We start from the raw sequence: 14,002 nt of genomic DNA on the forward strand, positions 1-14,002 counted from the left end.
GTTATTTTTTTTATTATTTAACCTGAACCATTTATAATTAACTTAATTATAATTACATTAAGATGAAATTATATAAATTATAATAATTTATGTGATAGTCTGTTCATATTGCGGGCTATATTTATACAATTGATTATCGATGAAGGATGACGTTGCAAATGTGGGTCAAATAAATTCACTTTGTACTTATAACTATATCGAGGTGCATCTAAAACAAAATTAAATATCAATGAAAGTTTCCTTTTTTCTGTAATTTAATTCAAAAAGTGAAACTTAAATATGTTCTAGATTCATTACACATGAAGTGAAATTAATCTAGAATAAACATACTTTTCAGAAGGTCGACATTTCTGATTGGTTGTATGCAATATTCTAATATTTTGAGATACTTATTCCATGATCAATCAATCATCCAAAAAGAAGGCCTGACATATTTCACTTTGTGTAATGAAAGTTTAACTTTTTGAATGGACTTTCCATGATATTCTATTTTTTAAATGTACCTGCAGACTGCTCACTGTCAACTATTTTATCATAAAACAATGCAGGGACATCAAGATTAGTAGATGACATCCCCTGTATAAAATGAACTGCCCCCTGACTTACGGTTTAAACTAGCAAGGCATTGTGGGAAAATGGGCCGTCTTTTACATTTTTACATCAGTAAATCTGTGTTCGATCTCTGGGTCTACTTCTGAAAGCTATGGGCTGGCTCTTAACAGAATGACTTACACCTGGCTTGACAAAGCGACCCCTTTACATCCTGGATTGGCGTTTATGCAACTGACTAATCCAAAGTGCCCAGGCTAGACTTTGTCAAGGCTGGCTTTATCAATCATCCTGGATATCTTAATACTACTTTTATGCAATAGGCCCCTGGTCTCGGGTAGTTACCGCTCTGATACGTAGTATACTCTGGCGCTGAATGACTGGAGTCCACAGGTTTAAATAGGGAGCCCTGATTAGCCCATCGATCCACACCTGGAAACAGCCTGCCCTGATTAGCCCAACGATCCACACCTGGAACAGCCTGCCCTGGAGTGCCACCACGCCCACATGCCAACAGGGAGGCCGACACATGGAACAACAAAACAAGGAGAGACAGACGAGGGAAAACACACATAGGAGAAGGAGAGACTGCCGAGCCGTGAGTCATGACACGTTCTGAGGAAGACAAATCCTTTCTTGATCACCAAGGCTTACTGAGTGCTTTTTTGGTTTCAATCTGTGTGAAAACAAAATTATTATTAGATAAAATGTAAGACAATTTGCAGCAATAGGGAGTATTTTCAAGTATCAATTACAGTAGTTCTGGAGAAAATCGCTCAGTGTTTATTTAGATAGAGATTGCTGCTGAGAATAATTATTTAGTTTGCATGAGCACAACAAACAGTTGTTGGGTTGAGGCAGGTAACTCAAAAGTAGGTATGTCAAAACCTGAGCACATAGAAGTATCTATAACTACCAGGGCTGAACGATGAATCAGTCAATTCAAATCTAAAACGCGATTTGAAACAGCGCAAATAGCAAAGGCTACGATTGGATACAATGTGCAGCGCGTTTGAGGTTTGTTTACAAATTCATGCTGTCATCCTTGCGTGACAGTCAAGCTTACCAATTTTGATGTGGCCCAAGGCGACCGCATGTTGGCTCACCAACATCAGACATGCCACACCAAAGGAAAAACGTAAGGTGTGCGGTGGAAAATGATCTCCACTGACAAGTATATATGTCCCAAAAAAATCCAGTGAAAGTAGTGATGCTCAAGGCCAGCCTATAACACAATGTAATTTCAGAGTGGTTTGAAAAGGGCTCACCGACACTTCTGACAGGAAAATAGATTTGATATAATCAACTAACAATCAATATATATATATATATATATATTAACTGATAATTACGCAAGACAGACAAAGGACAGGCTCACATGAAATTTCATGTGAGAAAGGAGGTTATTCCCAGCAGAAGGGAGTTCTGTATCTCCTAACAAAGGACTACTTGTTCCACTAGCCCAAGGCAGATAGATACAATACATCCAAGGACGCAAGACGCAAGAAAGAAGACAACCAATGATGATAGATGTCTATGTAATAACTGGGCATCTGTAACTAAGCTCACACACACACACACTCTCTCTGAACTTCGATGTGATCAACTTGCCTTGTCATTTTACTTAAATAAATACTGAGGCCGAGATACCGAATTTTAAACCTTTCTCCATGGCATTTATTAACACGATAAATTATTTTTCTAACACTTCTCCAAACGCTACATACAAGATATACAACTATCTCCCGGGCCAGATCTAGGCATAGGCATTCTAGGCACGTGCCTAGGGCCCATTTCCACTAGGGGGCCCAGTGAGAGGGAATAAAAAAATATATATAGGGGAGAACGGGGTAATCTGAGCCACTTTTTACATTTGCTCCCCTCTAAGCGAGCTAAAATGATTTATCACTCAAATTTACACATTTCCCATTAATTCAGGATGTTTCCTAGAAATGGGCATTGGCAGAATTCTTTCAAGACAAAGGGCAGTGAAAATATGATTGTTTTAAAAAAAAGTTGTCATGTGGCTCACTTTACCCCAGCTGTGGGGTAAACTGATCCACTTACTTTTTCCACTCTGAAACTACCATAACAACTAATGTCGGACTAGTAAAAGAATGATGCAGTTTGGTCAATTAAGCAAAGCAAATTTTCTAAACACTTGAAAGTAACTCTGAACAAAATCAAATACAACATCTTATAATTCAAAAGGTTTTAATAAGATTCAAATGAAAGACAGTGGCTCACATTCTCCCACAGCATTTGGCTCACTTTCCCCCACCACCACAATTTGAGAAAAAACTACCTCTCTTAGCATTTCAGGCTAATCTTCAGTTATCACATGGTTTCATATGTTGGTAGTTCATCAACACGTATGATAGAAGTTTTTCTACGTGAATACATTTGCTTTGGCACAACAGTTGATTAAGTTGACAGCAAGAAAAGAAAATTTACTTTTACATGCAAAATACCTATTTTGGTGAAAAAAACATGCTTACCACAGCACCATGAGGTCCTCTCTTTCAGGGCCATGGGGAAATGAGAGGGGCTTGAAAACATATATCTCACATGACCACAAATGTTTTCCGTTGCCTAGATACAGGGGGTGGCTCACATTACCCGATGCCTCAGATTCCCCGTTCTCCCCTATATAGGCCTATAGGGGAGAGTGGCCTAAGTTGTGCATTTTGGAAGTTGTGCCACCCCTTGTTTCTAGAAAACCGTGGAAGAAATTGGAATTGTGACCACATATTTAAGAAGAGCCATCCATTTGACTCATCCTGTAAAGAAGGGAGACACAAGGAATAAGATATAAGCACATTTAAGCTCAAAAAACGGTGTTTTGCCTTTCAAAGTAAAATTTCCATGATCAAGGTTTTTTGATTATTGTGTCTGAACAATTATAGACAAGTTTGAAAACATTTGACACGTTTTAGTGCTTTGGTATGCTACATTTTGAGTCTATACAGTTAGCACGATGTCAGCCCTAAATTGCTGCATCATGCTTATTATCCAAATTTCTGGGATTGGGGTGATTTGTGCCAAAGGGCCTAGGTGAGTTATAAGTAAGTAAGTAAGTAAGTAAAATGTATTTATAAAAGCACATTTATGACAGTTTGCACTGTCCAAAGTGCTGTACATAGTACATTCAGTAGGTAAACAATGAAGGTAAAATAACAATAACCGAAATAAAAGACGTAAAGCCCATACATCCACATAAACACAGATTGTAGTGCAGAGGTAAGATAGTTAATGGGGAGGAAACACCAGGGTGTAGATATGGGTTTTGAGCCTTGATTTAAAGGCAGAAATGTAGGGGGAATCACATTTGTCAGGTGGCAGTTGTTTCCACAAGCACGGAGCAACTAGTGCAAAGTACATTTCTGAGAGTTGTGCCAGTGGCATGGCTGTATATGCTGGTCACCAAAAGAAAGTGATTGTCTACAGTAGCTCAGAAGAGAGTGACATCTCAATTCCACTTAACGGCACCACTGATGAGAGTTCAGATGGCCAGAAAGATGATGATGGTGACTTTGTCATTGTGAGCTTTGCAGGTAAAACCATTGGATCTGCTCAAGAAAATTGTCCTTCAATCTTTGTCAACTATTTACTTTATTTACTTTAAATACACCTTAAATAAGTGTTTGTCTAATGGATTTGTCTTGCATTACAGTTTATGAGATATACAGCAATGGCACAATTTACCCCATGGTATTCTCTCCAACCACACAACTTACACCACACCGGGGGCAAGTTGTGCAACAAGACAACTTTTTTTCCGAAAGCTATATTTCTTCAACAGTTTATTCCAGGTCCAAAGTTTTTATTGCCAGGGATGCACAACACCCTGAAATATATGTACATATTTGAGTTGGAGACTTTACTGTCAAGGCCTTACTTTAAAGTCACTTTGAGTGAAAAGTTGCACAACTTAGGCCACTCTCCCCTATATGTTTTTTTTTTTTTTTTTTTTTGTATGTGTGCTTGATATTAACATATTGTGCAAATGTAAGTTATCATACAAAAAAAGGAATACAATGTTTTGGTCTGGATAGTTAATAGCTTAATAATTGAATCAGCTCATCCGAGGTTAACTCATCACTCGGTATTGAGCTTATTTAAAAACATTTGGAAATGGTGCTGCCCTCAGTCGCCCATGCACTGTGAAGAGACTATAGCCTATTTCAGCCTCGTCTGTGGAAAAAAAGAAAGCTGGACAACAGAGTTCTTCTGCTTCAATCCTCTCACTGCATTTAAATGCATTCATTATATTACAGATAAATATGTCCCGTAAAAGAAAATTAGCTCCAAGCCCAACACAGAGGACTTTGAATTATATATTTTTTGTATTAATATTTTCATGGAAAATCCATGTCTTTCTTCAATAGCTTTTAAATGTAATTCATCCGAGCCAGTATCTCCAAATGATTTCTTCACACAAAATTCCTCAGATCTAGCCTCTTAATTTCCCTCTCAAAGTGCACCAGATTCATGCATTTCAATTCTAAAAGGTAACATTTGAACTGCCACAAGATTATTACATAATCCCCCCTAGGAGAGTCAGGATCTCGGCTGGCTACTATTTTCCTTAAACTGGACATTGGAGACACTAGTGGAGGAACTGGGTGTGTAAATGACATTTAACAATAGTCAATAATTTGGCCACGATAACATTGGAGAGGGGGGCCCTAATCAAATTCGGCTTAGGGCCCCATGAAGGCTTAGGCCGGCTCTGCTCCCCGGTTATTATTTTAGCTGTCAAACCAGAGTTTTTCTGTGCGGTGGCTCACACCGGCGATGTCTCACTGTGAATTTCACCGTTACCCACCACAGAGTTCCACGCCAGGTTTCACCAGGTGAATCGCTGCTTCACTTGCGCAAGGCTTTTGTGTTTAGATCAGTCTTGGATGAGTGTTTTAACTTTATGCTGAATAAAGCATTGCACTGCACTGTTTCTCATCCAGTTTGAAGAATTGCTCCCACACTAGCAGGCCTGCCCAGATTAATGACTGGGCCCCTGAAAAGGTCCAGTCATTGGGCCCCCTTTAGTCATACTGAACTTGTATCAATGTGCATGATGCACTTATTCCTACATAAACACATACCTGTACACAAGGCCGGTTCTAGCCAGTTAGATTAAGGTGGGCTACTGGAAATAATAGTGGACAGAGATACCGACGATTTTTTGCACATTTACAGTAATATTTATTGTAATGTAAGCTTTTAGAGACACCAATGCTGTAGGGGGGGTTTACCATGATAGCACTGCTACCAGAAGCTTTCCTCATCAGTATAACAACCATCTGCCATCTTCGTTTAAAAGGCTAAAAATTAAATTTTCTGATTTTCTTAAAAAATGATAGATAAAATATACAGAATAATTTGCAGAACACCATCACAACGACACCTCAAAACTTGATGAAATATCACAGTATCTCTGAATTACACTCTTAATACACTTCTGCTGGCAGAAATACTTTAATGAATCTTCCGGGGGTCTAAAGCCCTTGAAAGGTCCCTCTTTTTTTCCTTTCTTTTCTGGTACCCTGATTTATGTCTAGGTCCTGGCATCACTGAGCTTGCTAAGTTAGCTTGCTCATCATCAATACATAGCTAACACTTGTTTGGTTGACCTGCTGCATGCAACGGTTTTGAGGGGGAAAAAACGACCCATGATATTTTTAGTTTTCCAATATAAAATGTGATATATTAGCAATGAAGTAGCAATGAATAAAATGTTTCATTTTATTATAGAAAGTTCTCTTGCGAATATAGAGTTCATAATAAAGGTCGGCTAAGTTAGTTCATCTGCAAAAGAATAAATAAATAAAATAAAAAAATTCTCTCTCTGGGCCCCCCCTGGTGGCTGGGCCCTAGAAAGCTTTCCCACTTTCTACCCCTTATGGGCGGCCCTGCACGCACCTTACAGAACTGCTCCTGCAGTGCGCTCACTAACAGACGTGAACTCGCATACACGGTTACGTTTCTCTTTACTCCCGTTTACAAACGTGCAACTCTTGAACAAATATTTCGTCAGTAGTTCGTCAATATTTGGTAACTCAACATGATTTATCTTGCCATTTCGGTGGCCGAACTTTCGGTGAATCCCTAAAATATATAGGGCTATGCTTTAACTATTGTTAGAATATAACAATTTGCATATGAAACAAAGCCTGAAAGGTGCATGAACATACCTAAATAAATAAATGAGAATAATAATATGTGGCAGTTCAAATGTATGTAGTTTTTTCACCAAATCATAAAAGTGTCCATTTGGAGGGGGAACGAAAAAATGCGGTAGGCCTAGTGTACACACACACTACAGTCTAGTTTCCCTCCCATAACTGAGTGGTAAATGTTGGACAACAATTTAGACGGAGCTGAAAAATGACACCACAGCAACATTTGTGGTCAACATGCACATGTAGACTTGCTGTTAAAAGATAAACGCAAACAAGTGAGAACTGTATAACCACTACAAAATAGAGGTCTCTCTCTCTCTTGAGCTGAAGCTTGACTGTACATGATAACATCGCAAATCAAATCGCAATCCCAATTTCCCCCGAAACGTTAAACTCTGTTAATTATTGCCTGAGGCAATGTGTTTTAGTTTGAACCGGTCATTACTAAAATAAGTATGTGAGTGGAGTATTAAAAAAAAATGGTTTAGCCCCAGAGATATAAAATAATTAATTTAATTTGATAATTTACATGGAAATTCAACACATAGAAACATAGTAAATGTTTTATTGCTTGTTAGAACGATCTCATGTGCAAAAAAAAAGAGGGGACAAGAACACGTCTGTGTGACCTTGTTTGTTGTGATTTGATTCAGAATGTTCCTAATGAGTGAAGGTGAAGTCTCAGGTGAACATGAGGAGGCGTGTGGATAATGTCAAAAAGACACTATTCATTGAACATGTGAACAGATATACCCAGTACGAAAGGATTAATTACAACATTTTGTAAGAGCCTTTCTGTGTCGCATACAATTTGAAAATTCACAAGGGGAATGTGGCAAAGAAACACAAAAAAAAACATAAATGATTCAGTCTTGAAATAAATGGGAACTAAATAATAGATATTTTGAGTTGAATCATAACTTTAAAACAGCAGCAGTTAATATTGTATAAGTGGGTTTCTATTCATTTATTTAAATTTTTTTTAATATCTAATTTCGCAAGTAAAACTTTTGAAATACAAACTGGTTCACTGCTTTATTATATTAACGGTTTATTCATTTTGAAAGGAAAGTGAAACAATCTTACATAAAATATGTTATAAAAGTGGTTTCTTATTTGATATATAAATGAAAATGCATCTAGTTTCAAAACCTTTTGAATGTTATTATATTGGACTTTTTCCATCTAATGTAGAACAAAATGTGAAGCATTTTAAATGACATTTGATTTCAATAAAATGTTTCCATTATTTTTGCTCAGACGTGCCAAAGACAAATTGTGCTGCTTGCTTCGGCTCACGGTATGAATGTGAGAACTGCTTATCAGCCGTGACCACTATTTGCAAATGGACATGATAAATGAAAAAATACAATTGTCCATTGTGGACAGAATGACAACAGGGAATACATAAATCATAAGAATGATTTATTCACGGACAATTGGCTGGGTCACAGAGATTCAAGACCATGACATTTTATTTGAACCTTCAAAGTTAATAAGGTGAAAATGCAATTTCTATGATCCAGTCTCACAATTAAGTAGGTGGAAGCTTGCTTGCTCAGAGGTCTGTGCTTCTGAAACTGCGGTCATCAAGAGAGATCTCTCACCTCCATGGTTATCAATATTAACAACAGAGAAGGTGAAGTGGGGCTCCCTATCCGCAGGGTATGCAGAGCGTGTAGGGCAGCCCCCCATTTATTTTTTTATTTTTTATATTACAAAGGAAAAAAAGATGATCCCCCAAAATTGAGGTTTCTTAAAATCATTACATTACAAAAAATATATAAATTGGTTATGGGGCCTATCATGTGGCAGTACATTTTAGTTATTTTTTGAATAACATTGCCACGAAGATCAGGGGCCTATATTGAGTCATTAAAAAAATATGAAGGGAGGGCGCTGTTGAGCAGCTATGGGGTGAGACGTGTATTGTCTAGCTCCTCAGAACAATTTGCAAATAACGAATTTAAAAAGGCAATTTCTTTGCAGTTACTCGTTAAAACACAGCATTACAAGATTCCGGATCAATATCCATCGTGATTTTGAGTCATGGGGAAATCTAGGAGACGTGCAGCGGGTGCATCGGAGCCAGGACCTAGCTTGCCTTCGCCGGGGCCTAGCTCTCCCGCTTCATCCGTGGCCTCGAGTGATAAAGGAGACAGTGCTGCTGATAGCCCAGCGGGGGCTAACGCAGAAGACTTCAAGCGTGAGTTGCTTTCCTCCTTGCGTGCAGACTTTGTTGACATGATGAAAACGGAGGTGAGGGAAGTGTTGAAGATTGAAATGGCGGCTATAAGAACGGATGTCCGTGCTATTAAGACGGGCTTTGATGACTTTAAGACGGATATCACTGCTGAACTAGCAACACTGAGCAGTAGCATGAATGACACGGAACGTAGCCTGACAGTGTGCTCTGATGACGTTGACGTCTTGAAACGGGAGCTGAAGCGACTTGGTACAATGACTGATTCATTGCAAAACAAATGTGAAGATCTGGAATCTAGATCCAGAAGGAATAACATCAGGATAGTGGGGGTGCCCGAGGGCCCAAACAGCTGCTCTTCAACTTCAGTTGCTGACTTGCTGCAGAAAGCATTCAACCTAACCGATGCCCCAGTGATAGACAGATCCCACAGATCGCTACAGCTGGTGCCCAAGCCAGGTCAGCGTCCGAGGACCATTGTAGCCCGCCTTCATTACTACAGTGACTGCGCCTCTATATTGCGTCAGGCCAGGGAGAAGCAGAGGATCAAGGTGAAGGACATTACTATCTCCATCTACCCTGACTACACCGCTCATGTAGCCAAAGCCCGCGCAGCCTTCAATGACGTCCGGCAACAGCTCAGAGGCCTACAGGGAGTCCGTTTTGGCATCGCCCACCCCGCCCGTCTTCGCATCACCTATGGCTCACATGGACACTGACAATTAAAGCTTAGGGCATCCAAAAGCTTAGTAGCGGCCCTGAGTGGGGTCAATACATGGTCCCCTTTTAATTAGTACGTATAATTTGATACATTTAAATACATTTTCTGCCTTAACCAAGAGGAGGAAAAGGCCAAGGTAAAAGCATGGACCTGCTTTCACACAGAGATCTATAGCGGCTCCCAGAGCCGTTGAACAGCACTGTCCCAAACTGTCTGTGCCCTGGCCACAGCAGCACACCTGCTCACTCATCAGTGTTTTTTTTTATTCTTCATCTTCCCCATCATTGCTTAATTAAGTCCACACGATGCATGTGTCCTCTGTTTCGTTGGTTTCTGAAGGTTAGCAGAAACCATTCACCAGAGTTCCCAGGTGAATGTGCTGTTTCAGGCCCATTATAAACACCAATGCAATGTGTTTGTGATGAATGTTTAATTTCCACATTGTTTATAGTTTGTGATCAATCTGATCAATACTTTGACTTCTGCTTGTCTGTATAATTATCTGCGCTTTTTGACATGTTTCACTTTGGTTATTGCTTGTGTGATTGTGGATGAGTTAATTTGCATGCCATACACCTCTGTATTGATCCCAAGAAAGGCTTCTTGGGATTAATACAGTTATGTAATCTAATTTAATCTAACAATTTATTACCTGAAACCGCTTTGTGACATCCAGTTTAGAGATGAGCCTGGACATTTTTCTGTTGAACGGAAACGTTGTGTGACAGCCGCGGTACATTGAGTCTTTAATGCACAGCAGTCGTGGAAGTGATTCTGAGACTACATTTTACCTTTCCATTGTACAGGACATTTAATACAATACACGCCGTTTGCATTATGGGAGATGTAGGATCCAGTGTTTTCTGGAACTTGTCATCGAAAGTCAGAATGTCTACTGCACTAATTATGATCTTCTTTGTATCTGTTGAAAGTACAATATCAAAACTAAAACTAATTAAGGAAGCAAGACTCCAATAACAAAAACAAGTACAAGAACATATGGACTGCCAGATGTAGTTAAAGTATATAGAGGAAACGTTCTCATTAGACAGCTGGCCAGCTATGTTTGTGTTATGTGTATATAGTAATCATATTACCAAATGTATTTTCAATCATGTAATGTGTGTAATATCAAATGATCCTGCATATATTTTGTGTTGAAAGTGTACACTCAAATGTATGAAAAATGTATAAATAACCACAGAACTGGCGCATTCGTACTGATGCAGCAGTGTGTTAGTAGCATTTCAATGTTTTGGTCAAGGTAAGGTGTATTTAATTATTTATACTTAATGCTTTCCTATTTCATAAGCAGATCATGCATTGGGTATGTAACATCTTAATAACTATAAGTAAAGGTCTCAACCTACCGTAGAAAAAAGTGCCATATTTGTAAGGCCGAAATTATGGTCCAGTTAATCAATATCAACTAGGACGGGCCTTTCAGCACCTAATCTTGCTGGACTTTTATAGATAACCTCGCCAACATCTTGTTTTCAGGCTTAAATAATTTTAACATAACCCTTAAATACATTTGTGTTTGAACAAATAGCTTGAAAGTAATTAACACACATAAAACTAGTGACAGAGCAGGATCATGCCAGGCGGTTTCCGGATCAGGGGTTAAAGACACATTTAAAACATTAGAATACCATTGAAATACAAGACACCAAAAGTTGTGAAGATTTGGACATTCCCAAAAGTGGTGAGCAAGTGTACCCTCGGCAATCTTACACCTGTTAAATAAAGGCGAAAGATCTGGGAAAATGTTATGCAGTTTAACCTTAGAATAGTGCAATCTAAGTGTGACCTTAAATTGAATTAACTGAAGCCTCGAGTTTATAGAGCAGGATTTTATACTTTTCAGCGCTCCCTCCCAGACATCTTCAGCTATTCCAATGTTTAAGTCTTTTTCCCAGGCTTGCTTTATTTTTAAAGTAGATTTGTCCTGCCGGTCTAAAGATATTCCCACAAAAGATGAAATCAGGTTTTTAGCTTCTGGTGAGCCCAGTAAAACTTTGGACAATGAATCATCTGCGACGTTCACAAACTGTTGGCTGTCAGTTAGTAAATTGTGTTTATTGATGAATTTGTTAAATCTGGCAGCAAAGAGTTTTTCTAAAATTTTAGAAAATTGAGGAAGCAGTGAAACAGGCCTGTAGTTTGTGAAGTGGTGTTTGTCTCCAGTTTTGTACAGCGGTAAGACTTTTGCAATTTTCATTTTTTTGGGGAATTTATCAGTTTGAAATGATAAGTTACAGATGTGCGTAAGTGGTTTTGATTTGATTTGATTTGATTCAATTTATTTCAGACATATCAAACATACAAAACAAAATTAAAAGCATGGAAATACAATAAACAAATTATGTTTTCACAAAAAAAAAGAAAACAAATTATCTGTATTTCTGAGATATTTCCCGGAAACCTGACAGTACAATCTGGCCAAAAATGAACCCAGCAGACACACACTTTGCACTGGAGTTGAGGGAGGTGACAGATATTCTCACCTGCCTGAAAAATGACTTTAAGTATGCGGTGGACTGTGTGGAGAGAGCGGAGGTCCTTTCGTCAGCCCGCAAGGAGCTTGGTTCTAGACCTTGGCTGCGTAAATTGCTGCCTGACTGGGCAGAGGAATGTATTAGCACACCATCCCAAACCTCCAGCAACAAGCTCCAGTTCCAGTCTCCGGCCTCCAGCAGCAAGCTCCAGCCTCCGGCCTCCAGCAACAAGCTCCAGTCACCGGCCCCCAGCAAGAAGCTCCGGTGTCCTGCTTCCAGCAACAAGCTCCAGCCTCCAGCAGCAAGTTCCAGTCTCCGGCTTCCAGCAGCAAGTTCCAGTCACCGGCCTCCAGCAGCAAGCTCCAGCCTCCGGCCTCCAGCAGCAAGCTCCAGCCCCAGGCTTCCAGCAGCAAGCTCCAGCCCCAGGCTTCCAGCAGCAAGCTCCAGCCCCAGGCTTCCAGCAACAAGCTCCAGCCCCAGGCTTCCAGCAACAAGCTTCAGGTCCCGGGCCCCAGCAACCAGCACGCTAGCCACCAGCCCCAGCACGCTAGCTACCAGCTCCAGAAGGCGCCCAACCAACCGCAGGAGCCCCAGCATGCTAGCTACCTGCCCCAGAAGGTGCCCCAGCAACCTCGAGCACCCCAGCATGTTAGCTACCAGCCCCAGCATGTTAGCTACCAGCCCCAGCATGCTAGCTACCAGCTCCAGAAGGCGCCCAACCAACCACAAGAGCCCCAGCATTCCAGCTACCAGCCTCCTCCTGCCTCGCGGACTATTAGAGTGGGGGTGAGGAGTTTGACAGAGAAAGAACCAGAACCAACTCCAGAACCCGAGGTCCTTCCTGAACCAGAGCCTGAGTCGGTACCTGAAGTAGTTCCAGAACCTGAACCCGTCCCTGAAGTCCATGAGGTGATTCCCAAACCCCTGGTAGAGCCCGTGGTTGAACCTGTAGGTCACTCTGAGCCCGAGGTGGATGCTGTGGCTGAGGAGGAGTGTTTACCTGAGCTGATCTCTGGACCCTCAGTTGAGTCCTCTCCACGTCGTCATGAGAGGGTCCGGTCTCCACATCTTGATGGGGGGGGGGGGGGGGTCCGCCCTCCAGACCTGCCAGGGGAGGCCTGTCTTCTTCGCCTTCCCGAGGGGCCTCCTCCTCTGTTCCTGTCCGAGGGGCCTCCTCCTCCCGAGGGGTCTCCTCCTCTGTTTGAGGGGACAGTGGCTCACTTTCCCCCACAGCATTTGGCTCACTTTCCCCCACCACCACAATTTGAGAAAAAACTACCTCTCTTAGCATTTCAGGCTAATCTTCAGTTATCAGTATCGCATGGTTTCATATGTTGGTAGTTCATCAACACGTATGATATAAGTTTTTCTACGTGAATACATTTGCTTTGGCACAACAGTTGATTAAGTTGACAGCAAGAAAATTTACTTTTACATGCAAAATACCTATTTTGGTGAAAAAAACATGCTTACCACTGCACCATGAGGTCCTCTCTTTCAGGGCCATGGGGAAATGAGAGGGGCTTTAAAACATATATCTCACATGACCACAAATGTTTTCCGTTGCCTAGATACAGGGGGTGGCTCACATTACCCGATGCCTCAGATTCCCCCGTTCTCCCTATATTTTATTTTAATTTTTTTAAGATTTTTTTTTGGCATTTTTATGCTTTTATTGATGGTGTAGAGACAGAGTTGAAATGGGGCAGAGAGGGGAGTGACATGCAGAGAACGACCGCGGGCTGGAATCGAACCCGGGTCCGCTGCTGGCCGAGGCCCATGGGGGGGACGCCCTACCAACTGAGCTAAGGGCGCCCCCCATGACCTAGATATTTTTGACGTGTATATG

This window comes from Ammodytes marinus (assembly GCF_949987685.1).
Source record: "Ammodytes marinus genome assembly, chromosome: 6".
NCBI lineage: Eukaryota > Metazoa > Chordata > Actinopteri > Uranoscopiformes > Ammodytidae > Ammodytes > Ammodytes marinus.